This window comes from Mandrillus leucophaeus, unplaced genomic scaffold (assembly GCF_000951045.1).
Source record: "Mandrillus leucophaeus isolate KB7577 unplaced genomic scaffold, Mleu.le_1.0 Scaffold246, whole genome shotgun sequence".
In the NCBI taxonomy this organism is placed as follows: domain Eukaryota; kingdom Metazoa; phylum Chordata; class Mammalia; order Primates; family Cercopithecidae; genus Mandrillus; species Mandrillus leucophaeus.
Window position 1 is genome coordinate 3,371,765 of NW_012102543.1, and position 27,781 is coordinate 3,399,545.

The window sequence follows — 27,781 nt, forward strand, 5'->3', positions numbered from 1 at the left end:
TTCCCATCACCATTTGTTGAAGACTGTCATTTCCCCACTGAGTGGTTTTGTCAGTCTTGTCAAAGATCATTTGACCGTATACATGAGGGTTTATTTCTGGGCTTCATATTCTATTTCATTGTTTTGTCTGTCTTTGTGCCAATACCACACTGTTTTGATAATATGTTTGGAAATCAGAAAGTTTAAGTTCTCCATATTTGTTCTTTTTCAATTTTTTTTTTGTTGTTGTTGTTATTTGAGGTCTCTTGAGATTCCCTATAAATTTTAGGATGGATTTTTCCATTTCTACAAAAAAATGCCATTAGGATTTGATAGCATTTGCATTGAAGCTGTACATTGATTTGGATAGTAGGAACATCTAAATAATATTAAGTCTTCCAACCCATGAACAAGAAATGCCTTTCTATTTATTTCTATCTTCTTTAATCTTTTCAGCAATGTTTTATAGTTTTTAGTGTACAAGTCTTTCACCTTCTTAGTTCACTTTATTCCTAAATATTTTATTGTTTTTGACGCTATTATAAATTGAATTGTTTTCTTAATTTCCTTTACGAATTGTTCATTGTTAGTGTATAGAAATGCAACTGACTTTTATGTGTTAATTTTGTATCTTGCAATGTTGCTAAATTTATTGATTAGTTTTAATATATTTTCTGTCTCTCTCTCTCTCTGTCTCTGTGTGTGTGTGTGTATGTGTATATTCCTTAGAGTTTTCTATGTATAAAATTATGTCATCTGTGAACAGAGGTAATTTTACTTCTTCCTTTCTAATTTTGATACATTTTATTTATTTTTCTTACCTAATTGCTTTGGCTAGGATTTCCAATCTATGTTGAATAGAAGTGGAGAGAGTAGAAATCCTTGTCTTGTTCCTGATCTTAGAGGAAAAGCTTTCAGTATTTCACCACTGAGTATGATTTAGCTGTGGGCTTTTCATAAATGATCTTTGTTTTGTTGAGGCAGTTTCCTTCTATTATTAGTTTGTTGAGTTTTGTTTTTTAATCATGAAAGTATATAGAATTTTGTCAAATGCTTTTTCTGCATTGAGATGATCATGTGTTTTTCCCCTTTCCTTCTGTTAATGTGGTGTATTACATGGGTTGATTTTTATATGTTGGAATATTCTTATATTTCAGAAATAAATCCCACTGGGCTATGGTGTGAATTTTTTTTAACATCTGACTGAATGCAGTTTGCTAGTATTCTCTTGAGGATTTTTGCATTAATATTCATCCAGGATATTGGTCTATAGTTTTCTTTTCTGGTGACTTTTTTTTTTTTTGGCTTTGGTTGCAGGGGTAATGCTAGCCTTATAGCCTCATAGAATGAGCTTGGAAGTATTCCTCATCTGCCATTTCTTAGAAGAATTTCAGAAGAAGTGGTGTTAATTCTTTAAATGTCTGGTAGAATTCTCTAGTGAAGCCCTCTAATCCTATACATTTCTTTGTTTAGAGGTTTTTGATCACGAATTCAACATCTTCTTATTGATCTTTCATATTATCTATTTCTTCATGATTCAGTCTTCGTAGGTTGTGTCTTTCTAGGAATTTATCCCTAGATTATCCAATTTATTGGTGAAAATTGTTCATAGTATTATCTTATAATTCCTTTCATTTCTGTCATATTGGTTGTAATGTACCCCCTTTCAAAAATTTTGTTATATGAGTCTTCTCTTTTTTTTTTTTTTTTTGAGTAAATCTAGCTAATGGCCTGTCCATTTTGTTTATCTTTTCAAATGCAAATTCTTAGTTGTATTGATTTTTCCTATTGTTTTTCTATTTACTTTGTTTACCTCTGCTCTAATCATATTATTTGTTCCTTGTCATAGCTTTGGGTTTAGTTCTTCTTTTTCTAGTTTCTGAAGTGTAAAGTTAGATTGTTGATTTGAGATCTTTATTCTTTTTTAATATACACATTTACAGCTATAAACTTCTGTTGTGCTGGACCCATATTGATTCCATTGATTCATATTGATTCACAGAGGTTGAAGAAAAGACTAGAGACAGCAAACAAGACATAGGGTTTGTTGGGGACTTACATACATGGTGGTCCAGGACCAGTGAGCTAGACAGGCAAACCAGTCCCATTTGTAAAAACCATGCATGTTATGCCACATTTTCATTTAGCAACCTCCACTTAACAACCTCCACTTGGCAACCTCCATTTAACCCAAAACAAAGGACCTTGATCCCCTGTACAGCCTACATTCGAAGGGATGGACCAGGGGTTTGGATGTTCTTCATAGTTAAGGAGTGAATTTCCAGGTTGGCCACTCCTGAATTCCTCAGCTTGAAACTCTGAACACACATTCTTCCTAGACCATAGGGTCATTCTCAGGGTATGCTTGAGTTATTGCTGTCACATGTGTCTGCCATACAACTTCCCTCTTAGCACTGTTTTCACTGCATCCTGTAAGTTTTTGTATGTTGTGTTTTCATTTGCAGTTTTCTCAAGGTATTTTCTAATTCCTCTTCTGATTTATTTTTTTGGCACATTGGTTGTTTAAGAGTGTGTTGTTTAATTTCCATGCATTTGTACATTTATGTTTTTTTTTTTTTTTACAGTTATCAATGTGAATGTCCTTTTTTTTTCTTTGGGTCTTGCTGTGTCACCCAGGCTGGAGTGCAGTGGCAAGATCTCAGCTCACTGCAACCTCTGCCTCCCAGGATCAAGTGATCCTCCTGCCTTAGCCTCTTGAGTATAGTCATATACTATAGGGACTAGAGGCATGTATCACCATGCCCAGCTAACTTTTGTATTTTTGGTAAAGACAGGGTTTCACCATGTTGCCCAGGCTGGTTTTAAACTCCTGGACTCAAGAAATCCTCCTTTCTCAGCCTCCCAAAGTACTGGGATTACAGGTATGAGCCACCATGCCTGGCTGAAAACATTCTTTGTGTGATATCAATGTTATTGAATTTGCTAAAACTTGTTCTGTGGCCTGATATATAGTCTCTGCTGGAGAATGTTCCACGTGCATGCAAGAAGCATTTATATCCTACTGTTGTTGGATGGAGTGTTCTGCTTATATCTGTTAGGTTCAATTGGTCTATAGTGTTGTTCAGGTCCTCTTATTGATGTTATTTGGTTGTTCTATTCATTATGAAAGTGACCTTTCTCCTTTTAATTCTGCCAAGTTTTGCTTCATATGTTTAGGAACTCTGATGTTTGGTACGTAAATATTTGTGAGTTATATCTTCTTAGTGAATCGACCATTTTATTATTACATAATGTGCTTCTTTGCCTCTTGTAACAGTCTTTGATTTAAAGTCTATTTGGTCTGATATTAGTATAGCCACTGTTGCTCTATTTTGATTATCATTTGCATAGAATATCTTTTCTCATCCTTTCACCCTCAACCTCTGCATGTCCTTAGATCTAAAGTGAGTCTCCTGTAGATAGCAAATAGTTGGATCCTATTTTTAAAAACTGATGTAATCAATTTCTGTTTCTTGATTGGGGAATTTAACCCATTTACATTTAAAGTAATTACCTATAGGGAAGGAGTTGTTATTGCCATTTTGTTCATTGTTTTGTGTATGTCTTATAGCTTTTTTCTTCCTCATTTCCTCTGTTATTGTCTTCCTTTATATTTCATTTTTTTGGTGCAAAATGATTGGATTTACTTCTCATTTTCTTCTGTGTATATTCTGTAGTTTTTTGTGGTTACCATTGCAGTTACGTAAGACATCTCAGTGATAGCCGTCTACTTTAAATTGATAACAGCTTAACTTCATTGCGGACAAAATTCTGCTCCTTTACAGCCCTACTCTCCCCAGATATTACTGATGTCACACATTACTTCTTTATATGTTGTATACTCATTAACACAGATCTATTTTTAAAATATTTCTTTCATTAATATTTCATGCACAAAAATTATAACACTATAGGTTTGTATATTTGTCTATATACTACCCTTACTAGAGAACCTTTTATTTTCATAGGGCTTTGTGTTGCTCTCTACATTTCAACTTTAAGGACTCCTTTTAGTATTTCTTGTAGAGAAGGTCTAGTAGTAATAAATTCCCTTAGCTTTTGTTTATTTTGAAGTCTTAATTTCTTCATAATTTTAGAACAGTTTGCCAGATACGGTTTTCTTGGTTGACCATTTTTTTTCTTTCATCACTTTGAATATCTTATGCCACTCCCTTCTAACCTGTAGTTTCTGCTGATAAATCTACTGATAATCTTATGGAAGTTTCCTTTTATGTGACAAATTGCTTTTCTCATGCTTTCAAGTTACTCTCTTTGTCTTTGACTTTAGAGTTTGATTACAATGTGTTTTGGTGTGATTCTCTTTGGATTTATTCTGGTTAGGGTTCTTTGAGCTCTTGAATCTGTATGTTCTTCTTTTTCCTCAGATTTATGAAGTTTTCAGCCATTATTTCTTCATATAAGCTCTCTGTCCCTTTCTCTCATTCTTTTTCTGAGATTTTAATAATACATATATTAGGCTTCTTGATAGTGTTTTGTGAATCCCTTGGGCTATCTTCTCTTTTCTTCATTTTTTTTCTTCTTGCTCCTCTGACTCAATGACTTTACATGACCTGTCTTTGAGTTTGCTATTTATTTTGCCTGATCAAGTCTGCTGTTGGATCCTTCTACTATTTTTTAGTACAGTTATTATATTTTTTTCAGCTACAGAATTTGTTTGGTTCTTTTTTATAATTTCTGTCTCCTTGTTGATATTCTCATTTTGTTCGTGCATCATTTCCCTGATTTTACTTAGTTGCCTATCAGTGTTCGCCCGGTCCAGTGTTTGTTATCTTTTAGATAGCATCTTTATGATAGTGTTTGTTATCCTTTTGGTAGCATCTTTATGATAGTTATTTTAAATTCCTTTTCAGGCAACTCATAGATCACATTTCTTCAGAATTGATTTCTGAAGTTTTATTTGATACATTGGGCCATATTTCTCTGTTTCTTTGGATGTCTTAAAATGTTTTGCTAGAACTTGGCCATTTGAAGACCTTTCCCAGTCTTTGGTTTCATACAGGGAAAGACCTTCACCAATCAGCTCTGCTGGAGGATCTAGGACCTCTCAAACCTTTTCTGATCTCTTACTCCTTCTGGTGTCTGCCTGTGAAACTGCGACTCTAACCTGCTACTCACCTCTGTTTTTAGTGGCTTCCAAATGCTTGATCTGGTCCTGTCAGCACTGATTTCTGTTAGGTGAGACAGAAATGAATCCCTTGGGCAGCCCCCAGATAAGCCAGAACATTCAATGCATGGCTCATTCTTCTTTTTCCATCCCTGAGGGTGAAGCCTTGGAGTAAGGGGTTTCTCCAAAGTTGCTCAGGTTTATGCCACACAGAGGAAAGGATACAGATGGGCACGCTAGATGTTGCAAAATTGTCTATCCATTTTGCCAGAATCCCTTCTTGGTTTTACAATGACCTGGGTGCTGTAGCTTCTCAACCTGTCTCTAGAGTTCTCACAGAGTTATTCTGATCTGTATATTGTTAACTCAGTGTCTCTGTGAGGAAAGGAGGGCCTGTATCTTCCTATTCCACCATCTTGCTGACAACACTCTCTCCCACTAAAACCTTTCCATCAATTCCCTTTGGATTTGAGTACCTGAATGGTATAATGTGGTTCCTTTGGTGTCCTAATGTTGAAACTAGGATGTCATCAAGGTTTAATGTGTGAAAGGGGCATTTCAGACCCAGCAAGAGACCTCTTTTCTGAACAGATGGCTATTTCCATGTTCCTCAAATTACACTGTTGACTACCACACATGTTTGAATTATGTGGGATCACTCTGGTTGCCCTGTGAAAACTATGGAATATGGGTTCAGAATCATGGAGCTCCTGCATATGGCCAGATTTCCTTTCCCTTCTTTTTTACCCAAGATCTTTTCAGATCTGCAAAATTGCATCTGAACTCCTGCAGATTCTGCTAGTGCTACAACAGTCTGTCACCAGCCAAGCTAATCATCCATTATTTATTCCCTGTTCTTGCATTCTGCCCCAGCCCTCCCATATGTAGAGATGCTGAGACTTTGTTGGTAAACTCAGGACTAGAGTGTGGGCCTAAGAGGAAGGTATTTGGGCACAAGGGTGGGTAGGACAGAGAGAAAAAATTAGGATGAACATACAGCTTGATTTCCTCTTAACTCTCTTACAGGAACCAGATAATCTTACACTGGGAATGTAAAATACCTGACCTGTCAAAACCAGAAATTCAGGGCTCTCTAAACTCCTCCAGTAAATAAAAGTTTAGGTTCACTGGTGGGGATTAAATAGGCTATTTAAGGATAATATTGAGAGAAACATAAAAGCACATATACCACAGACAGAATTTATTAACAGTTTCCCTTCTTTCTTTACCACAGACAGAATTTATCAACAGTTTCCCTTCTTTCTTTACCTCTTTCCTTTTTTCTTTCTTCTTCAAGTCTTCTTTTTGAGATGGAGTCTTGCCCTGTCGCCTAGGCTAGAGTACAGTGGTGCAATCTTGGCTCACTGCAACCTCTGCCTCCTAGGTTCAAACAATTCTCCTGCCTCAGCCTCCTGAGTAGCTGGGATTACAGGCACGTGCCACCACACCCAGCTAATTTTTGTATTTTTACAGAGACAGGGGTTTCACTATGTTGGTCAGGCTGGTCTCAAACTCCTGACCTCGTGATCTGCCCCTGTCGGCCTCCCAAACTGCGGGGATTACAGGCACAAGCCACTGCCCGGCCCAAGTCTTTCTTTACTTTGTATTTGCCAGCAGCTAAGTTGCATTGTAGTTGACAGATACATTTTATCTTCATTAAGTACTTTTCTGTGCTAAGAAGTAAAGAGACTGCATTGTTTCAAGTTGGCTGTTACTTAAGTTTCAAAGTGAATTCCCTCTTTTCTGCCACATACTAAGTTGGCTCTGATAATGCTACTACTTTGTAATATGGGTTCATAATCATGGAGCTCCTGAATATGGCCAGATTTCCTTTCCATTTCTATTACAAAGTAGGAATGCTACTACTTTATAGCATTAACAGAGCCAACTTAGTATGTGGAAAAACAGAAGGAAGGTCTAAAGAAGAATTCAGAATCAGAATCGTTAGATCTGAATTGTGGGGCTGAAGAGCAGTTCAAAGTTGTTGTGGGAATTGGGGCCTCTCAGACAACTAGTTAGAGGGAAAGTACAAAAAAAGAGGCCAAGTATTCATTTTCTAGTCTAACCCATTAGCCTAGAGACTTTTGGGAGTACCATACTCAGGATTTATTTAAAATGTATTTTTAAAAATTATGGTTACTTCCTTTACCAATCCTCTTTCAGTAAAAAAAAAAAAAAAAAAAAAAAAAAACCAGAGAAAGGTGAAATATTTTTCTTTCTTTTTTTTCTTTTTGTCCCGATATATCTGGGGTTTGGAATTCTTCCTGAGCACTAACAAGGAAATCTAGCCAGCCTTATGCTTCTTTGAGCCAAAAGAAGAGCCAATAGAATACTGCTTGGTGAAGCAGAGGCTGCCATTGGCAAAGGAAGCTTCTGCTGTATGGAAAGGTGCTAGATTCTTCCAGAATCTAGCTGGGGAGAGTGGGGTGACTCAGTCCTTTTCCTGTACCTTTAGGGTTGAAAAATAAACCTTTCTGCCTCATTTTGGTTCTGAGCCAACCTGTAATGTTTCACCTGCCCCTTCCTCCTCAGCTACTTCCAATGCTCAGGCCAAAGAACTTGTTAAACCAAGTTGAATATAAAGTTTCTAAACTTAAATATCCTAATATTATAGAGTCAATATATAATTCAAAGCCATAATTTTAGCAGTATATCTTATGTGAAATAAAGTGTGATAAGCCGCCTTGTTATATAAGAACAAATCACGGAATCTTTGTATAGATGGCCAGGGTAAGAGAAGAGGGTCCTCAGAGGTCACCTAGGCCGACGTGTGGTGATTACAGTGAAGTCTCTGAAGTTAGACTTTTCATATTCAAATCCTGGTTCTGCCACTTGTCACTTGTGTTCATTGAGCAGGTGACAACTTCTCTAGGCTTCAGTTTCCTTCTCTTAAAAATGGGGACAATTGGCTGGGTGCAGTGGCTCATGCCTGTAATCCTAGTGCTTTGGGAGGCCAAGGTTGGCAGATTGCTTGAGCTCAGGAGTTTGAGGCCAACCTGGGTAACATGATGAATCCCCATCTCTACAAAAAAAAAAAAGTTAGCCAGGCGTGGTGGCTTGTGCCTGTAGTCCCAGCTATTTGTGGGAGCTGATGCAAGAGGATCACTTGAGCCTGGGAGGTTGAGGCTGCAGTAATCCATGTTTGTGCCATTGCACCCCAGCTTGGGTGACAAAGTGAGACCCTGTCTCAAAAAAAAAAGAAAGAAAGAAAGAAAAGAAAAAGAAAAAATGGGGATAAAACTGTTGGGAGGATTAAATGCTAAAATCCTGGTCAAGTGGTCAACTGTTTTCATTGAATTCCTAGGGCATAGTGAATACTTCACACAAGTTAGTTATTGTTGAGGTAAGTATTGTCACTGACACAAGTAAAAGATAAAAAATAGGAGCCAGGGTAGCATTGTTGTTAGAGTGTTGGCTCTGTGACCTTGGGAACACTATTTAACCTCTCTAAGCTCCAGTATCCTCTCATAGCATTGTTGTGAGGCTTACATGAAAGAATATTGTCTCTGTTTAGTTTAATATCAGCCCAACATCAGTGGTTACTATTTAGTCAAAACTGAGACACAGAGAGATTTACTGCCAAACTAGAAAAACACTGTAATGTTCCCTAAAAATGGAAGGGGGAGCAGGAGGTTGTAGAGGAGTTGGTGTTGAAGGAATCCCACTAACGTTTTGTGGTCAACCTAACTTACGTTTAGGCAAGGGCTTGCCACCATGCTAGTCTGGGCTGGGCTCTTCTTTACTGGAAGAATGCCTAATTTTTTTGCAGTGATGAATTAGCATTAGAGAAGGGAGTTCATGGGACTATTTATGTGTCTGTGGCAGCTGCAAAGAAAGGAGAGGTTCGGACATTACCCTATTTTAAACACTTAAAAAGCTAGGTGCTGTTGTTTCTGAAAAACAAGGGTAACCTTCATTATCACTCTAAGTCACTTTTTTCAAATGTAGCCCAGTTTGGCGATTACAGCGAGGACTCAGTGATATAATGAACTGCCTGGAATGAAAAGTGTCTAGAAGAGCTTGGCAGATAGGACTTGCTTCGTAATAAACACCAGGTTTTGGGAGGTCCTCATTTAGCAAGTAAGGCTAGGATATCAGAAAAGTATTTTAACTCAAGCCCACAGCAGGACAATAAAAAATATCTATACAACTGATTTCCTTTCGTATTATTGATTCAACCACCACTGTGTTCTGCTATATCCTCAGTGGCTGCTAGGACTCCCAAGTTTATATATGGGATTCATGGATTTTTCTTAGTTATATTTGTCCTGTTGACATCTTCACTTGGAGGATCCACTGGCACTTCAAACACAACACACCTAAAACTAAACCCAACTATTCTACCCTCTTTTCCAAATTGCTCTTTCAACTGTTTTGTATCTCAGTAAATCACCCAATTGCCAAGCTAGATAATTTGAATTCTTTTTCTCCTCACCCCATGTTTTTCACCAATTCCTATTCATTCTACCTCCTAAATATCATTTTATTTAGTTCATTTATTAGTTCATTTCTTTTTACTGTTACTGTTACTTACTTAGCATAGGTCATTGTCTTTTCAGGCTTAGATTATGATAACACATTTCTAAATTGAAATCTTGCCTCCTTGTCACTTGCCTCCTTAAAATCTTTCTTTAGTGTCCCACTGCTCTCAATTCCTTGGCATAGTTTACAATGATCTTATTTCTGATTTCTGCTACAATCTTCTCTTCTCCAGTCTTCTCATATATTCTATGTTCCAGCTATTCCGAACATTTTCCATTTTCTTTTTCTCTCTTGCCTCTTGGCTTTGGTTCATGCTCTTCCTTCTGCTTGCATTTTCTTACCTCTCCTTTTCACTTGGCTAGCTCCTACTAGTCTTTCATTGTTTCTGCTTAAACATCCCTTCCTCTAGGAAGACTTCCCCTTTCTCCCATATGTGTTTAGTACCCTCTACTCATGCTCTCAGACTACTCTGCTTCCTCCCTCATAGCTCTGATTACAATACGGTTTATGAGTGTTTTTGTCTGTATCCCTCACTAGACTGAAATGTTGAGACTATGTCTATCTTATTCACTGCTATTTCTCCGTCACCCAGCACAGTGATTGGCACATTATAAATATTTTTTGAGGTTACATTGTAATATTTTTTGATTGAATTAAAAAATAATAACAAAAAATATCCTTTTATAGTTTAGGGCTTTTGAGGTTAAATAAGCCACACTTAGTAATGTTAACATGCAATCAGAAATGGAAAGATCCTGAAGTTCTCTCTTGACCTGCATTCCCTGCAAGTTCATCATTGGGAATTATCATCCCGGTGCATGTAACCTATAGACAAGAGGGAGTGAGTCAAGTGCATGATGCATGAGTCTTGGATTATAACAACAGCTTGAGGTGTCAAAAGTTTTCATTTTATACAGATTCAAGAACCTACAAAGTCACTGAGATTCTCATGAGAAAACTTAGAAATGACATTTGACCCACTATTTTGCATTGAATCACCAAGAAATATTTACTGAATATGTCACAGTATGTGTTGCACCATATTCCGAATATCAGACAAAAATCCTGGCCTTTGAGCTTTTGTTCACACACATACACACACACCCCTCTTTATTTTATTAAAAAATTTAAATTTATTGTTTTAATTGACATATTGTTATTGTACATATTTATGAGGTTTATTTTGATGTTTCAATACCTATTTATGTTGTAGAATGATCCAATTAGAGTAGTTAATGTATCACCTTTTGTATTTATCATTTCTTTGTGGTGAGATCATTCAAAAGCCCCTCTTCTAGCTATTTTATAATATGTGATATTTTACTATTAATTGTATTCACTCTATTGTGCAATAGATGATCAGAATTTGTTCCTCCTATCTAATCATAACTTTATATCCATTGGCCAACCTCTCTTATCCTCCCTTCCTCATTTCTCTCCCCAGTATGTGGTAACCACTGTTCTGCTGTTTCTATTATACCAATTTTTTTTTTTTTTTTTTAGATTTCACATATGAACCTGCAGTATTTCTCTTTCTGTATCTGGCTTATTTCACTTAACATGATGTCCTCCAGTTTCATCTCCGTCATCACAGATGACAAGATTTCATTCTTTTTTATGGCTGAATAATATTCCATTGTGTCTATATACCACATTTTCTTTATCCATTTATTTGTTTTTGGACATACAGGTTTTTTCTATATCTTGTAGAATTCGGCTGTGAATCCATCTGGTCCTGGATGGGGTTTTTTTTTGTTAGAATTTTAAAATTACTGATTCAATTTCATTACTCATTGTTGGTCTGTTCAGGATTTCTGTTTCTTCCTTGTTCAATCTTGGAGGGTTGTGTGTTTCCAGGAATATATCAATTTCCTCTAGGTTTTCTAGTTTGTGTATATAAAGGTGTTCATAGTACTCTATGAGGATCTTTTGTATTTCTGCGTTACCAGTTGTAATACCACTTTTCACATTTTTGGTTACACTTATTTGAATCTTCTCTTGTTTTTTCTTGTTTAACTAGAAGTCTATCAATTTTACTTATCCTTTCAAAACACCAACTTTTTGTTTTGCTTATCTTTTGTGTCATATTTTTGGTCTTGATGTCAGTTAGTTCCTCTGTCATCTTTATTTTTTTTCTTCCACTAGCTTTGGTTTTGAATTGTTCTTGTTTTTCTACTTCCTTGAGGTGTGACATTAGGTTATTAATTTGTGATCTATCTTTTGATGTAAGCATGTAATGCTATAAACTTTCCACTTAAGACTGCTTTTCTTCTATCCCAGAAGTTTTGGTATATTGTGTCTTTATTTTTATTTCTTTTGATGATTTTAAAAATTTTCTGCTTCAATTTAATTGTTTACCCAAAAGTCATTCAGGAGCAAGTGGTTTAGCTTCCAAGTTTGTGTAGTTTTGAAAGTTCCTCTTGGTATTGATTTCAAATTTTATTCCACTGTGATCTAAGAAGACACTTGATATGATTTAGGTTTTTTTAAAACAAATTATTGATACTTGCTTTGTAGCCAAACATATAGTCAATTTGGGAAAATGTTCCATGTAGAGATGAGAAGAACGCATATTCTATGGTTGTTGGATAGGATGTTCTTTAGATGTCCATTAGGTCCATTTGGTCTGGAGTCCAGTTGAAGCCCAGAGTTTCTTCGTTGATTTTCTGGCTCAGTGATCTGTCTAGTGCTGTCAGTAGGATGCTGAAGTCCTCCACTATTATTGATACTCTGTTGAAGCAGCACGAAATGGATTAAGATATCCCCAATATCCAAACAGAGAAATGCTTGCAAAACTTTGAATATGTCAGGATGCTTTATGCTCACATATTTCCTTTCCTCTTCCTTTCTCCTTTCTTCTTCCCTCTCACATGTCATCTCGTATATGAAACCGTTGCTGAAAACCCCACCTCGTTGCCGTCATTATTTTCTAGGTAGAATATTTTAATGCCTAGAGTATAGTAATAAATATTCACAATGATTAATTTTTGAACAAATAAACAAATGGGTATGCCCCTCATTCACTAGTAGGGAAATGTTTTTTGGCAGGAGTGGTGGCTCAAGCCTGTAATCCTAGCACTTTGGAAGGCCAAGGTAGGAGAATTCCTTGAGTCCAGGAGTTTGAGACCAGCCTGGGCAACATAGTGAGAATCCATCTCTACAATTTTTTTTTTTTTTAAAGTTAGTGTGGCATGGTGGTGCATGCCTGTAGTCCCAGTTACTCAGGAGGCTGAAGTGGGAGGATTGCTTGAGCCTGGGAGGTTGTGGCTGCTGCGAGCCGTGATTGCGCCACTGTACTATAACCTAGGTGACAAAGCAAGACACTATCTCAGAAAAAAAAAAAAAAAAAAGGTCAAATATGTTTTTAAGGCTACACCCCTGTCTAGGAGAGCTTGTTCCTTCCTAATGGGTTTCAATTACCCCCTCTACACAACTAACTTCCAAAAGTTCCAGTTCTGTATCTCTTATTGCTTCCCAGATATTCTGATGGGAGAAATAAACCAGAGGCAGGGATAGTAATCGGAAGTCTATTACAATAATCTAAGTGAGAGGTGATAAGAATGAAAATTGGGGACACGTTTAAGAGATATCTGAGCTATGAGTTGCCTCCAAGGCAGATGGGGGAGACTCTTGCCAGTGCTCTGAAATTACACAGCATGTGCTACTGCCTACATTTCCTGTGGCGAAGACTGACACAGTGAATGCTGACAGGACTGAGGAAGGTCAAATATTTTCAGAGCCCCATTCTTTTTTCCTTTATTTTTCTTTTCAAAGTCTGATGGGTAGGGAATCAGCAGAGTTAGGAAATGAAAAAGAAAATTTCAATTTCTCTTTTCTGTACCCAAGCCCTGGGTCTGATGTTTGGTCTTTGCTTCCCAGATATATAAAATCAAAATAGCCAGTGCCCCTAGAAATTGCCTGACATTAAACCAAAACATCCTCTTACGCTCTTTATTCACAATGTATGGCTTTTGGCAGATTGGCATACTGGACCTGAATTCACCTCTATTTATTACCAGATATGGATACTCTTGGAGCGTGGGTCCAGGACTCAGTCCCATGTGTGATATTTCAGGCCCTCCCATAGGCAATTACAAGGTGTTGCATGGCAGGCCTCATAAGAGGAGCTGCTCTCCCCACATCTAACTTATTGTACCACCAGTGCATTGTAGTTTTCTGGAAGAAGTTGCAGTTGAGGACTTAGGCTCCTTTGAGCTGCAGTGCTAGTATGCATAACGGCATTTCCAGCTCAGGCACCTCCATTCAGAAGCCTCTTGACTGGGGCCTCTCTTGAGATACTTCCCAGGCACCTCTGCTGAGACCTTGTTATTGTGGGCCTTGGCTGAGACAGCTTTATCCATTTTGACTCCAGACCTTTTCACTCCTAGCCCTTCTCCCCCTTTCTTTCCATGGCCCTATAAGTCCATAAAAAGCAGGAATCTTTTGTTTGGGGCTCCTCGGAAATGAAATGATTTCCCTTACCTGTGCTTCCATTTGACTATTGCCTGGCACTGTTCTATTGGGAAAAAACAGTAGGGAACCAGTGCCTTTCTCTTTTGACTCTTGCCTGCACTGTCACAACCAATGAATTGATAGTTATTTTCAGTTTGGCTTGTTGTCTTAATTGGTCACCTCAACACATGGTAGCCTGGCACACATCTGTTTGGTTTCCCTGTCTTTTAAGTAGGAATATTCCATTTTAACCCTCTTTTATTATGGACTCTGTGCTCTTTGAAATGAGAAATTTAATTATTTTTATTATTATTATTACTTTGAGACAGGGTCTTGCTTTGTCATACAAGCTGGAGTGCAGTGGCGCAATCACAGCTCACTGCAGCCTTGACCTCCCCAGGCTCAGGTGATCCTCCCACCAGACTAATTTTCATATATATGAAAATATGAAAAACTATATAAAATACATATATTTTATATATAACTATATTATACATATTATTTATGTATTTATATATAATATATATTATAATTATATTATATATAATATATATTTTATATATATATATATATATTTGTGGAGACGGGGTTTCGTCATGTTGCCTAGGCTAGTCTCCAACTCCTGGGCTCAAGCTATCTGCCCATGGTTTCCCAGAGTGCTGGGATTACAGGCATGAGTCATCATACCCAGCTGAGAACTTTTATTGAATATACCATATATTCTACATTTTCTTTTCATTTTAGTGAGATGCAAATATTAGAAGAAAAGAAGAACAAAGAATTCAGATGTACATTAGACTACATTTGATTGTATAATAAAACCTCTAAAATGAGACAAATATTTTTCTTGGCTCACAGAATAATGTGACTAATTTTAGCCAGATGGAGTATGATTATGAATTAGCTATCTGTAAATGAGATTTGAGACACTAAGCCATGACCCACTTCATAACTTTAAATTATACAGATGAGAGTCTTTGCCCCATGGTGATTTAATTATTTTCTTGGAAGACATTACACATCTTCATTCAGAAGCTTAATGAATTTTACAATTACTCTTTCCTCTGAAGTCACAAGTGATGATGCCCCATCTGGATTGGTAAAGAACTCACAGCAAGAAAAATTATTGATGTGGAAAAACTCAGGACAGCATTCCCTGGTGACCACTTACCACTTTTGCATTTACCCAGCAGCCCATTGAAGCGCTTGCACCTGTGTGCCTGGGGAAGCTGGGGAGAATATATCTTCTTTTACCCCTCCAAGGTCTGTATCTTTATTACTTTGATAGTTCCTGCCTTAGTTTAGTTCACCATCACCTCTCGTCTGGATTATTAGGAACTATTCCTTAATATGCATCCAATCCACCCTCCACCCTGACATCTGAGTTCTCATTCTCCAAATGCAAGCCTTCATTGATTAGCCAGTGCCTTCAGGATCAAGTCAAAATTCCTAAGTGCAGAAGAGCCCTAGCAAACTAGACCCAAATGTCCCTTCCAGTCTCGTCTTCCAGCACTGTCACATTGTATGCACAAGGCACCATGTATTTGCTCCTCTTGGAAGAAAATCCCTCCCACTTCTGTGACTCTTTACCAGCTCCTCACTCTCCTCCAGCCAGAGAAAAGCATCCTTTCCCTTTCCTCTACCAGAAAAATCATACTCAACTTTCAATACCTAGTTCAAATTTCAGTTGCTGTGTTCAATATGTTAGAGGCAGAACAGCAAAATGGGAAAGAGTAAGGATTCTGGACACTTGTGCTCCTCCATTGATCACATTTGTAAGATTGAGTGACTTGTTTAACTTTCCTAAGTTTCTGTTTTCTTACATGTAAGTTGGAGACTTAACAGTAACTACCACATCAGGTTATTGGGAGGATTAAATGTGACAATATTTCTAAAGTACTTAGGACTGTGCCTGGCATATCATAGGTACTTAACATGTAAACATTAACTATTATTCTAGTTTTGCTGACATTTTCTCAACCCAGTTATATTTTGGCTTAGCTGACTTTAAGAAACTTAATTTAATTAATTAATTTATTTTTGAGACAGGGTCTCGTTATGTTGCCCAGGCTGGGGTGCAGGGGCTGTTCACAGGCGGCATCCCCCTACTGATCAGCAGGCGAGTTTTGACAGAGGTTTCCAACCTGGGCCAGTTCATTCCTCCTCAGGCAACCTGATTGTTCCCTGCTCACAAGGGTCATCATATTGATGCCAGACTTAGTGCAGACATCCAGTGGGCTTCAGGCACTACAGACTAGAACTCCTGGACTCAAGCAATACTCCCCTCAGTCTCCCAAGTAACTGGGACTACTAGCATGTACCACCACACCCAATTAAAATGGCTTTTATACCTAGAATTGTATTAGCTTGGGTGAATCGAATAACCAAAGTAACAGCATTACCAACTCTAGTTCATTTATTCCTTAATATTTACCACAGCTGTATCTCATGGAGTGTGGTTTGAACAAGTTGTATTGAACTGCCGTGTGGCAGTGACCCTTGTAAGTATAACTCTGTCAAGAACTATTAATCTGAGCTCAAGCTTTTGTATTTTGGGAATTCTGAGAGTCTGGTCAGGTATTTCTAGTGCTTTGCTTTAATAATAAGAAATATGAACATCACCAAATAATTTAAAGATTCTACTTGTTCCTTGAGAGGGCAAAGCAACTCCTAAATGCCAAAGAAGATGAAAAACTAAAGAAGGAGGTGGACAAATCCACTTGGTTGGTTTTGGGTAATTTCTTATGGGGAACTTACGGACAGAAGTGTGGTTTTGGGCATACGCAAGATAGGTTGATCTCTGTACTTTAAGCCCCAGACCCAGGGCTTATATTTTGAGAAGAAAGCATACATGCTCTGGAAGCCAGTTTTGGGCGTCACAGCCTGTGATTTCTGTGACAACAAGCGTTGTTTTGGAGGAAACCTACAATAAGTAGATGTTTCTACATAAAGAGTAATACATCAGCTAGCCATTTTGGAAGCATTCCCAAACTCAGGGTTAATTAGAAGTTACATGGCAGATTTGCCTTTAAAATAAAGTAACTCTTGTCCCCATAATACCTTTGTAAAATCTTCCTACCTATGTTGGCTATGCCTGTATGGAGACAAATACTTTTATTGAATTTATACATACAAGGCTTATTTTCATTACCACTTCGAACTTATTCAATCTAATTTCATATCTGATTTATTTCCATTTCAACTATACCTCAAAGTCAAATTTATTTTCATTCTATATTAAAATATACAATGATCACTATGATTTCCAATCTTGCTTTTGAGATCTGACAAATTCTTATGTGAAAATGTAGTTTTCTGGTAAGAGGAGTAATAGATTTGCAACAAAAATTATGAATTACTTGTTTTGATGTATATATGTGTACGTGTATGTCTTATTCATCTAAAACACAACCTTAAGCATATTAAGAATAGAAGCCTTTCCCCATTATTCCACACCTCCAATGGGGGCTTTAGAGTTGACTGATATTCTATAAAATTACAACATCTATTACATCACTTTTCACTTTGTATTACAGTATTGGATTATATGGCCATTCTGTACCTGCCCACAACTGAGAGCTGAATGCATAAATAAATGAAGACTGCAAATGGTTTGTTTGAGTGATTTGTCCATGAATCAGACAAATATTTTCAGGTTTGTACATAGCATATATTTTTTAAAGCCCTGAATGTTAACACATATACAATATGGTTTTACATTGTTTACATGGGTTTACTATATATCCAAAAATTATATACATTGATACTCTTCATTTGCTTATACCTTGAAGATAACTTATAGCACAAACTGGAGACAAGAAAAGACACTGTATTATAAAGTATATTATTTTCAACCTTTTTTTCCCCCTGCTGTTAAGGTTTATTTGGCTGATAGTGAAGTTTTAAAATCTTCCTATATTTTTTATTTTTATTTTTATTTTTTGGTTTTTGAGACAGAGTCTTCCTCTGTCACCCAGGCTGGAGTGCAGTGGCATGATCTCAGCTCACTGCAACGCCCGCCTTCTGGATTCAAGCGGCTCTCCTGCCTCAGCCTCCTAAGTAGTTGGGATTACAGGCACACACCACCACACCAGGCTAGTTTTTGTATTTTTTAGTACAGACAGGGTTTTACCATATTGGCCAGGCTGGTCTCAAACTCCTGACCTCAGGTGATCCGCCTGCCTCGGCTTCCCAAAGTGTTGGGATTATAGGCATGAGCCACTGTCCCAGCCTAAAATCTTCTTTTAATCCTGATCTGTGAAATGACACTGAATCTTACTCTTGGCCACCCACAGAAATGTAAAGAATTAGCTCACTTTATGTATGAAAATCACATAAAGCCATACTCACATGGACAGACACTGGTGGGGGAAGGGTCATTTTCATCTGGCAGGAAATGGAACAAAAACCCAGAAATTTTCTTCCTATTAATAAATATCTTGTAAATGTTCTTATATAAATATACACCATACATGAGCCTATGAAAATAAAATATTTCTTTATGTCCACATATTATAGGTTTAGAAATAAATATAAACTTCAGGAAAACTCAACAGGAGATAATTATAAGAGAATACAAACAACATAACTACTAGGAAGACAAGCCTGGGATCAGGATTACCAGGTGACCAATCCCAGGGGAAAATAACATGAAGGTGAATTGGGATATAGAGTCAGCTATATAGATTCATCCAATTAGCCAAATGCCTGGGCAGCTAGGTGTCTGAGAAGTAGTGGAATTGAACATGATATTTTATGGTGGCTTAAGAAAATTTCCTAACAAGTCAACAGAGAAATGATGAAGAGTAGGGGACTATTTGCTGACATGTTATTTCCTGTTTCCTGCCTTTCTCCTACCTGCCTATTTGTCTCCAACTAAAATTTCATTAATCACCAATTGTCAGCATCTGCAGAATAACAAACTTTTTTTTAGTTTTTTTTTTTTTTTTACATATTCTAATCTTGCTTGCACATGAGTAGAATTTTTCAGATAAATGTATATTTGTGTGTATGCATGTGTGCATACACATTTGCTGTCCTGTGTGTGGGTTAAGGGTGTGAGTGAGGATAGAGACACAATAACATTCCAAGTTTCCAGGTAGAACGATGTCCAAAGACCCAGAGACATAAACATCTCAAGCAGTTTGGGGATCTGTGAGAAGCTCAGTGTTGCAGGGGTTCAGTGTGTGCAGTGGTGATTTGGGGTTGAGAGACAATGCTGAAAAGTAGGTTGGGGCCCATTTACATTTCATGTTGTGGGCTGAAAATAGAGTTGGTAAAGCTTTTAGAGCAAGAAAACACTATTTATAGAAAAATTACCCTGGCAACAATGTTCAGGCAAGACAGACTGGGCATTGGGATGGAAAGAATAGCAGTGAAGATGCAGAGGAGAAGCCTGATTTGAGACAGGAGCCTGAGAAGATTTGGCACTAGATTAGTGAGGGAGGTAAGGAAGAGGGAGTGGCAAGGTTTCTTACTAAGATCAAGAATACAGGTAAGAGTGAATCTCTTGTACTTTGAAACAGAACAGCAAGTTGGGGCTATCCAGTATGCAGTTACAAATATGTTCCTGGGGCTCAGGAGAGAGGTCTAGATTAGGCTGTTTTGTGAGCCATGATAACATAGATGAAAACTGCAGCCACAGTGTGAATGAAATTGAGAGAGGAGAGCGAAAAGCAGGAAGATAGGAAAGATGAGGGTAGGTCTGAAGATTAGAGGTCTTACAGGTAAAATAGAGGAAGAGAAGCCCGTGTAAGGAATAGAAAAGGAATAGTCTGAGAGGTGGCAGAAATACTAGTGGAGGGTAGTGCCATGGAGACCAAGAAAAAAGACAGTATTGAGAAGTTGGGGTGTCTAACACTTCCAGATTCTGTATCCAGCATTTAGAGGATGCATTGCTTTCTTAAGCACACATGATCATATAAGGCATGAAGCAAATCTAAACAAAAATTAAAGAATAGGTATTATGTAGAACATGTTCCTTGAGGACAATGCAATTGAGTTAGAAGTTAATAACAGGCTGGGCATGGTGGCTTGTGCCTGTAATCCCAGCACTTTGGGAGGCCGAGGCAGGTGGATCATCTTAGGCCAGGAGTTTGAGAACAGCCTCACCAACATGGTGAATCCCTGTCTCTACTAAAAATACAAAAAATTAGCTGGGTGTGGTGGTGCGCACGTTTAGTCCCAGCTACTGGGGAGGCTGAGGCAGGAGAATTGTGGAGTGAGACTCTGTCTCAAAAAAAAAAAAAAAGAGTTAATAACAAAAAGATAATTTTTAAAATTTTACATACTTTGGAATTAAAAAATGACTCACAAATCAAAGAAAAAATCAAAACTTAAAAAAACACTTAGAACTAAATGATAAAGAAAATACTATACATCAATACTTAAGGTATACAATGAAAGTGTTTCTTTGGGGGAAAATTTATAGCCTTACATGCTTACTTAAGAAATGAATAGAAGGCCGGGCATGGTGGCTCACACCTGTAATCCTAGCACTTTGGAAGGCCAAAGGGAGGGGTGGGGGCAGATCACTTGAGGTCAGGAGTTCGAAACCAGCCTGGCCAACATGGTGAAACCCTGTTTCTACTAAAAATACAAAAAAAATTGGCCAGGCTTGGTGGTGGGCACCTGTAACCCAGCTACTTGGGAGGCTGAGGTAGGAGAATTGCTTGAACTCTGGAGCTTGCAGTGAGCCGAGATCGCACCACTGCACTGCACTCCAGCCTGGACAACAGAGGGAGACTCTGTCAAAAAATAGAAAGAAAGAAAGAAAGAAAGAGAGAGAGAGAGAGAAGAAAAGAAAGGAATAGAAGCTGAAGATTAATTGATTAATGTTCATCTCAATAAATTAGAACAACAGAATAAAGCCAAAGGAAATAGAATAAAAATATGAACAAAAAATGAACAGAAATAAGTGAAACAGAAAAAATACAATAGAATTAATTAATCAAGATAAAAGTTCATTCTTTAAAAATACAATCAAATTGGATAAATCTTTGGTGACATTCATCATGAAAAAAAAGAAGAAATATAATTAAAAAGGGAGACATGGGTTTAGATGTAGCCCAGATTAAAAGGAGAATATGAGAATACATTGAGCTATTTTAATTACTGATAAGGTCCCAGAATTACTACTTTCTTCCCTGCATTTTTCTTCAGGAAACTGTCTAATCCTCTACCCACAGATCCTTAACAGTAAAGCAAGAACTACCAGCGGATTTCCAATACATTGCCACAGTCACCTCCTTTTCAGGGTTTGCTGGGATTGTTACTTCAGATACAGCAATTTGACTTTGAGCCCCTACCTGCTGTATTGAGTTGGCAGTCAAGCATCTTCCTTGGGATGCTTCTCTTTGCTCTGCTCCAGAATTAACCAAGCATCTCAGGGACATACACACCCCAAAGAGTGTGGGAGTTATTAAATATTTTCTAATGACATACTGGAGTATGATGATCTAGTTTGCCTTTGTTATTGCTTTTTGACGCCTTGATGGAGTCTTACTTAAAGTTAGCACTGTGTAATCTCATGGGCCCTTGACAACTATCCTGCAACGAGAGGAAAATCCACAAAGGTTCTTTGAGGGAAGATGATTCTGTTTGGACTAAGCTTAGTTGTACTCTATGTTTAGGATTCTAGGGTTAAAGCTTTGTGATTAGATTTTTTTGGTTTATGATTACAGCCACTTCCTAAGGTGAACAGCTGCTTTCAGAATTACTGCCATAGGTCAGGTTTTGGCATTTGCCTTAAGGGGTTGTGTAGCTTTTCTTGTAACACTTAAATCACAAAAAAATTGGTACCATACCTCTCCCTAGACCACTGGGGCCAATCTCAGAGTTTCCAAGGTAACTTTTCAGAGATAATTCCTCAGTATTTCTAAGGCAATTTTCTGCTCTGCTTTGTATAATGAAGTAGCTGGACTTTTCCTCACTAAATAAGAAGAAAAAACACCCCACACATTTGTCATTTGCTAAAATAGTTTCTTGATAGGACACCAAACAAAATACAACCATGTTGTTTTTATTTAGAATATTAGTATAAATAAAGTCATGCATTTGGCATTATTCTAACATCAGGGGAGATTTTAAGAATTTTCTTATAACTTCCCATAAATAAATTTCTATTAGCAATTTCATATTTCATTTATTATTGAATTAATGAAGTTTATTATTTATCTGAGGGCCATCATATCATCCATTCATTTATACATGAATTTGTTCATTCAACAAATATTTATTGAACACCTACTATATCAAAAACACCCTGCCAGAGACTAAGTAAGTAACACCAGGCAAACACAGACATGACCATGTCCTCACAGAGTTTACAGTCTAGAAATTTTTTTTAGAAAAGTTTCTGAATTCAGGACATGCAATTATAGAGGTATTCCTATAGGACACACATTTCTATAGGTACAGAATGGGATGACATGACATGTGTAAGTTTAGAATATTGGAGAGAATGTTAGAGAAAGAAAAACGTAGTAATGAGGATCATGGTGTCAGATATTTAAAGAGAGCATGTGTGAAGAAAAGCTGTTTTTTTAGATGGTGATCTTATAGAGGAAGATGAGTGCCACACATTATCAATTATCCATGGGCATCATTTCATCTTTAACCAATCAGAAATCATTCCCACTTCCTTACTAAAGATCTTGGTTTTTTCTCTTTTACTTGCATTCTCACACTTAAGTATTAAATTATCTAAGTTTCCAAATCATAAAGCCTCAAAATATCATACTGTATATAGGGGAGGCAGGTACACATTTTAATATATCCTACAGAAAAGAGATTACACCGGTATTACTGATTTTATGGAGGAGACAGTACATAGCAATTTTGAGTGCATGCATGTGTTTTAACACAATAAAATCTTATTTCTTGCTTTGATTCCAGTTTAGGTCAGCAAGGTGGCTCAGCACCTGTGGTCAGTCATGCAGAGACCCCACCCCCCCAACTCCCTATCACCACCACTTTCAATCCATGACCTTAGGTTTTCTGGCATCTAGCTGGTGAATACAGAGAGAGAAGGTGAAGATGGAACCAGTGTTTTTCGCTATCTTGGTCTGGAGGTAACACTTATCACTTCCATTCACAGTCCCTTGATGAGAACTGGCTACGTAGCTCCATCCAGGTGCAACAGTGGTGGAAAATATAGCTTAGCTGTATACCCAAGTAGCTAATACGTTTGGTGAGAAGCTAGCTCATCTGCTTCAGTCAGTCTCCTCATTTAAAAATGGGAGTAATACTTTCTAACTCGGCTGCGGCCATGGCTCCTGTGAAAAAGCTTGTGGCGAAGGGGGCAAAAAAAAGAAGCAGGTTCTGAAGTTCACTCTTGATTGCACCCACCCTGTAGAAGATGGAATCATGGATGTTGCCAATTTTGAGCAGTTTTTGCAAGAAAGGATCAAAGTAAATGGAAAAGCTGGGAACCTTGGTGGAGGGGTGGTGACCATCAAAAGGAGCAAGAACAAGATCACCGTGACATCTGAGGTGCTTTCTCCAAAAGGCATTTGAAATATCTCACCAAAAAACATTTGAAGAAGAATAATCTACGTGACTGGTTGCGCGTGGTTGCTAACAGCAAAGAGAGTTATGAATTACGTTACTTCCAGATTAACCAGGACGAAGAAGAGGAGGAAGATGAGGATTACATTTCATTTATCCAGAATATTTTGTATGAGTTCTTGAATAAAACTTGGGAACAAAAAAAAAAAAAAATTGGGAGTAATAGCTTCTGCCTCATAAAATTGTTTCAAGGGAACAACTAGATAGTTCATCAAAGTGCTTAGCACGGTGCCTCATCCATAGTAAGTGGCTCAATAAGCACAACAAATACTTTTGACATCCATAAACAAATTTCCAGTCAGAACTAATACCTTCATGGCATTCTACTCTTTCAAATCTTTTAATAGCTTCGTATGTTCTTTGAATAAAAAATAAATTATTGACCAGGCTCTCTATCATCTGGTCCCTGCCTTCATTCCCAGTCTCTTTTCCCACCATTCATCCTTCACTCGTACAACCTGGCTTACACCGGCCTTTCTATGGTTCTCAGACCAACCCCTTTCCCACTGTAGGGTCCATGGTCCCCTCTGCCTGAAATGCGTGTGCCCCAGCTCTTCACATGAGTGATTTGCTTTCATCATCCAGGTCTCATCTCAGGTATCACTTCCTCAGAGAGTCCTGTTCTGTCTGTCCTATCCAAAGTGGCTTCCTCACTATCTTGTCTTCTCTTGTTTTTGTTACCACAATCTGTAACACTTTTTAACTTATATTTCATTATTAATTGAAACAATTAATATATAATAAATAGAGATGGGATCTCGCTATGTTGACCAGGCTGGTCTCCAGCTCCTGGGCTCAAGCGATCCTCCCATCTTGGCCTCCCAAAGTGCTAGGATTACAGGGGTGAGGCTGTAATGCTCTTCTTTATTTGTTTACTTGTTCATGGTCTTTATTTTCCACCAGAACTGTTGGCTCCTTGAAGCCAGGGACTTTGTCTGTTTACTGCTTTATCCTCTGCAATGAGAGCTGCAATGAGGTGTTAAATACCTGATGATTGACTGATGAATAGGTGAACAATTTTAAGATAAACTGGAGGTATTCTCTTTGAGTCTTTCACATTACCTATCAACATATTCACATTTCCCTATGATTATTTCCATATCCCCTTCTACGTAGGGTTCTAGCTCTAGCCTTCCTTCTCAGCCAAGCTTCTTGAAAGCACAGTTTACACACCATGCCACCTCCTTTTACTGCTGAACATATCTTCCTCTGGCTTCTTCCCCTTCCTACCATTCCACAGAAATTATTCTTGTTATGGGCATCCAATTTACCAAATCCAAGGCCTGCTTCTTGGCCATTACCTTACCTCGCTTGTTTTCTTGATGCTGTTGAGTATACCTTCTTCCTGAAACTTTTCTGCTTTGACTTCATATTCCCATAGATACCAGTGTATAGCAGTGGTTTTCAACCAGGGATAGTTTTGCTGGAGAGGTGGGGGGAGCTATTGGCATCTAGTTTGTAGAAGCCAGAAATGCTATTAAACATCCATCCATCTTCAGCAAAGAATGATCTGGCCCAAAATAGCCATAGCGCAAAGCCTAAGAAAACCTGGTTAACAGGATGTCCTACAGATACTTCATGAACAACATGGTCTTGTTCAGAAATAAATCACTACCTCTTTTCTCACCTACTAATTTGTTACTTGTTATTCCTAATCTGATTAATGATATTTATCTTATAAACTAGTATCTCTAATATCATTTTCAATTCCTCCCTCTCCCTCATCAGGCCCATTTATTAGTCACTAATTCCCTTTTGATTCTGTCACCTAAATATCTTTAATCCTGTCTTTCTCTTCAGCTACCACTCTTTGTATTAGTATAGACATTATTTAGCTTGCAAGAATCTCCTAAATGCACTCCCTGCTTTGAGTCTTACAAACACCTCCAACTCATTCTCCTCAAGTAATCTTTCTTTCTTTCTTTTTTTTTTTTTTGCATTTTCTTTTTTTTATTTTATTATACTTTAAGTTCCAGGGTACATGTGCACAACGTGCAGGTTTGTTACATATGTATACATGTGCCATGTTGGTGTGCTGCAACCATTAACTCGTCATTTACATTAGGTATATCTCCTAATCTGTCCCTCCCGCCCCCCCCCCACCACAATAGGACCCGGTGTGTGATGTTCCCCTTCCTGTGTCCAAGTAATCTCATTGTTCAATTCCCACCTATGAGTGAGAACATGCTGTATTTGGTTTTCTGTTCTTGCAACAGTTTGCTGAGAATGATGGTTTTCAGCTGTATCCATGTCCCTACAAAGGACACGAACTCATCCTTTTTTATGGCTGCATAGTATTCCATGGTGTATATGTGCCACATTTTCTTAATCCAGTCTGTCACTGATGGACATTTGGGTTGATTCCAAGTCTTTGCTATTGTAAATAGTGCCACAATAAACATACATGTGCATGTGTCTTTATAGCAGCATGACTTATAATCCTTTGGGTATATACCCAGCAATGGGATGGCTAGGTCAAATGATATTTCTAGTTCTAGATGCTTGAGGAATCCCCACACCGTTTTCCACAATGGTTGAACTAGTTTACAGTCCCACCAACAGTGCAAAATGTAAAAGTGTTCCTATTTCTCCACATCTTTTTTTCTCCACTTTTTTTTTTGACGGAATCTCGCTCTGTCACCCAGGCTGGAGTGCAGTGGCCCAATCTCAGCTCACTGCAAGCTCCGCCTCCCAGGTTCACACCATTCTCCTGTCTCAACCTCCTGAGTAGCTGGGACTACAGGCGCCGTCACCACGCCCGGCTAATATTTGTATTTTTAGTATTGACGAGGTTTCACCTTATTAGCCCGGATGGTCTCGATCTCCTGACCTCGTGATCCGACCGCCTCAGCCTCCCAAAGTGCTGGGATTACAGGCGTGAGCCACTGTGCCCGGCCCTCCTCAAGTAGTCTTTCTAAAATGGAAGCTTGATAACATTTCTCCCATTGCCTACAAGAAAAAGTTGAGCTTCCAGGTCTCATTTACCATACATACCATGTGTTTTATTGTCTACAGATCTGCATTCTGTCACTATTCTTCCTAATCTCCTTCTAGCCTAATCAAAACACAAGGAAACAAAAAACTAGAAAAACAAAAAGCTTTATGTATCACACTTTTTATTGGACACGATACTCCTCCTTTTTGCAATGTCCTCCCACTAGGCTCCCAAACAGGCCCTCCTGAAAATTTCCTTCCTAAAAAATTCTCTCTCAAAACTCTACTCTGTGCATGCACATACTTCTGTTGGGACACCTATTTTATACATACTATCTCAGGCAGAAAATTCCCAAACTGAAATGTACAGGCAATGTACTTTTATTCTACGGAGTTTTAAAAATTTTGAATTCCCTGTCTATGAGGTTCAAAATCCCAATTAAATTTATGGTCTTCCCCTCTTGCTCCTGGGTTGTGGTTAAATTCTTGCGGAGTCTTCACAGTGCCTAAGTTTTGGAGAAGATGTAGGCACCCGCCCACATCCCTCCTTCAGATTTTGGCATCCTCTTCCTAGTATCTGCGTGTTGTTTTCGTATTTCTGTATCATTTTGCTTTTACAGAGCCACACTGAAGCTTGAGAATCTGAGGCTTTCTGTGGCTTCCCCATACACAGAATCATTCCCTCTTTGGAGTCCTGCTACCTACTCCAGACTACTTGGAATGCAGACATTCGCTCATTACTGTGGGACCCAGGAGTATTCCCTTTCTCTTAATCTTATTAATATTTCACTTCAGAAGCATTTCCTGTGCTGTGAAATTTTTCTCAGAGGCTTAATTGGTTTAGAGTTTTAATGGATTTGGTCACAGAAAAGCCAATGACTCCCAAATTCTTAAGTCCTGTCCCATCCCAATACCTGAGGCAGGGAGAAAAACATAAATGACCATCGTTCCTAAATCTGATAGCTCAGTGGATACACCCGAGGAGCTTTTAAAATTAAGAGACGCTCCCAAGCGTAACTGTACAGCATCAGAATTTGTTTTCCTGACGATCACAGACGATCAAGACAGAATTATTCCATCAGTGGTGGGCGTGGGGCGGGACTCCACTCGGCCTTCCTGTCCTCTAAAGTCTTCTAATTTTTTCCCCAGTAATCTGTCCTCCCATTCTCCTTTTTTGGCCCATCCCTCTCCTCCCAGTCTTTCCCTGCTGCCCTGCACCAACCTTTCTGCGTCCCGTCCCCC

The 27,781-nt window shown here is 38.1% G+C and overlaps 1 long non-coding RNA gene and 1 pseudogene across 2 annotated transcripts in view; both read left to right on the forward strand.

Annotated features, from left to right (window-relative positions):
* LOC105541872 overlaps positions 1 to 17,644 on the forward strand; it is a 39,138-nt gene extending 21,494 nt beyond the window's left edge. Inside the window, exon 3 of the long non-coding RNA XR_001006391.1 lies at positions 15,109 to 17,644. This is a non-coding gene — a long non-coding RNA (uncharacterized LOC105541872). The remainder of the gene's footprint in view (positions 1 to 15,108) is intronic.
* Positions 17,645 to 23,292: 5,648 nt separating this feature from the next.
* Positions 23,293 to 26,664, forward strand: LOC105541890 (annotated as a pseudogene). Its single transcript, XR_001006392.1, has 2 exons — positions 23,293 to 23,764; positions 26,660 to 26,664. The product of XR_001006392.1 is annotated as a 60S ribosomal protein L22 pseudogene (transcript).
* Positions 26,665 to 27,781: the final 1,117 nt, after the last annotated feature.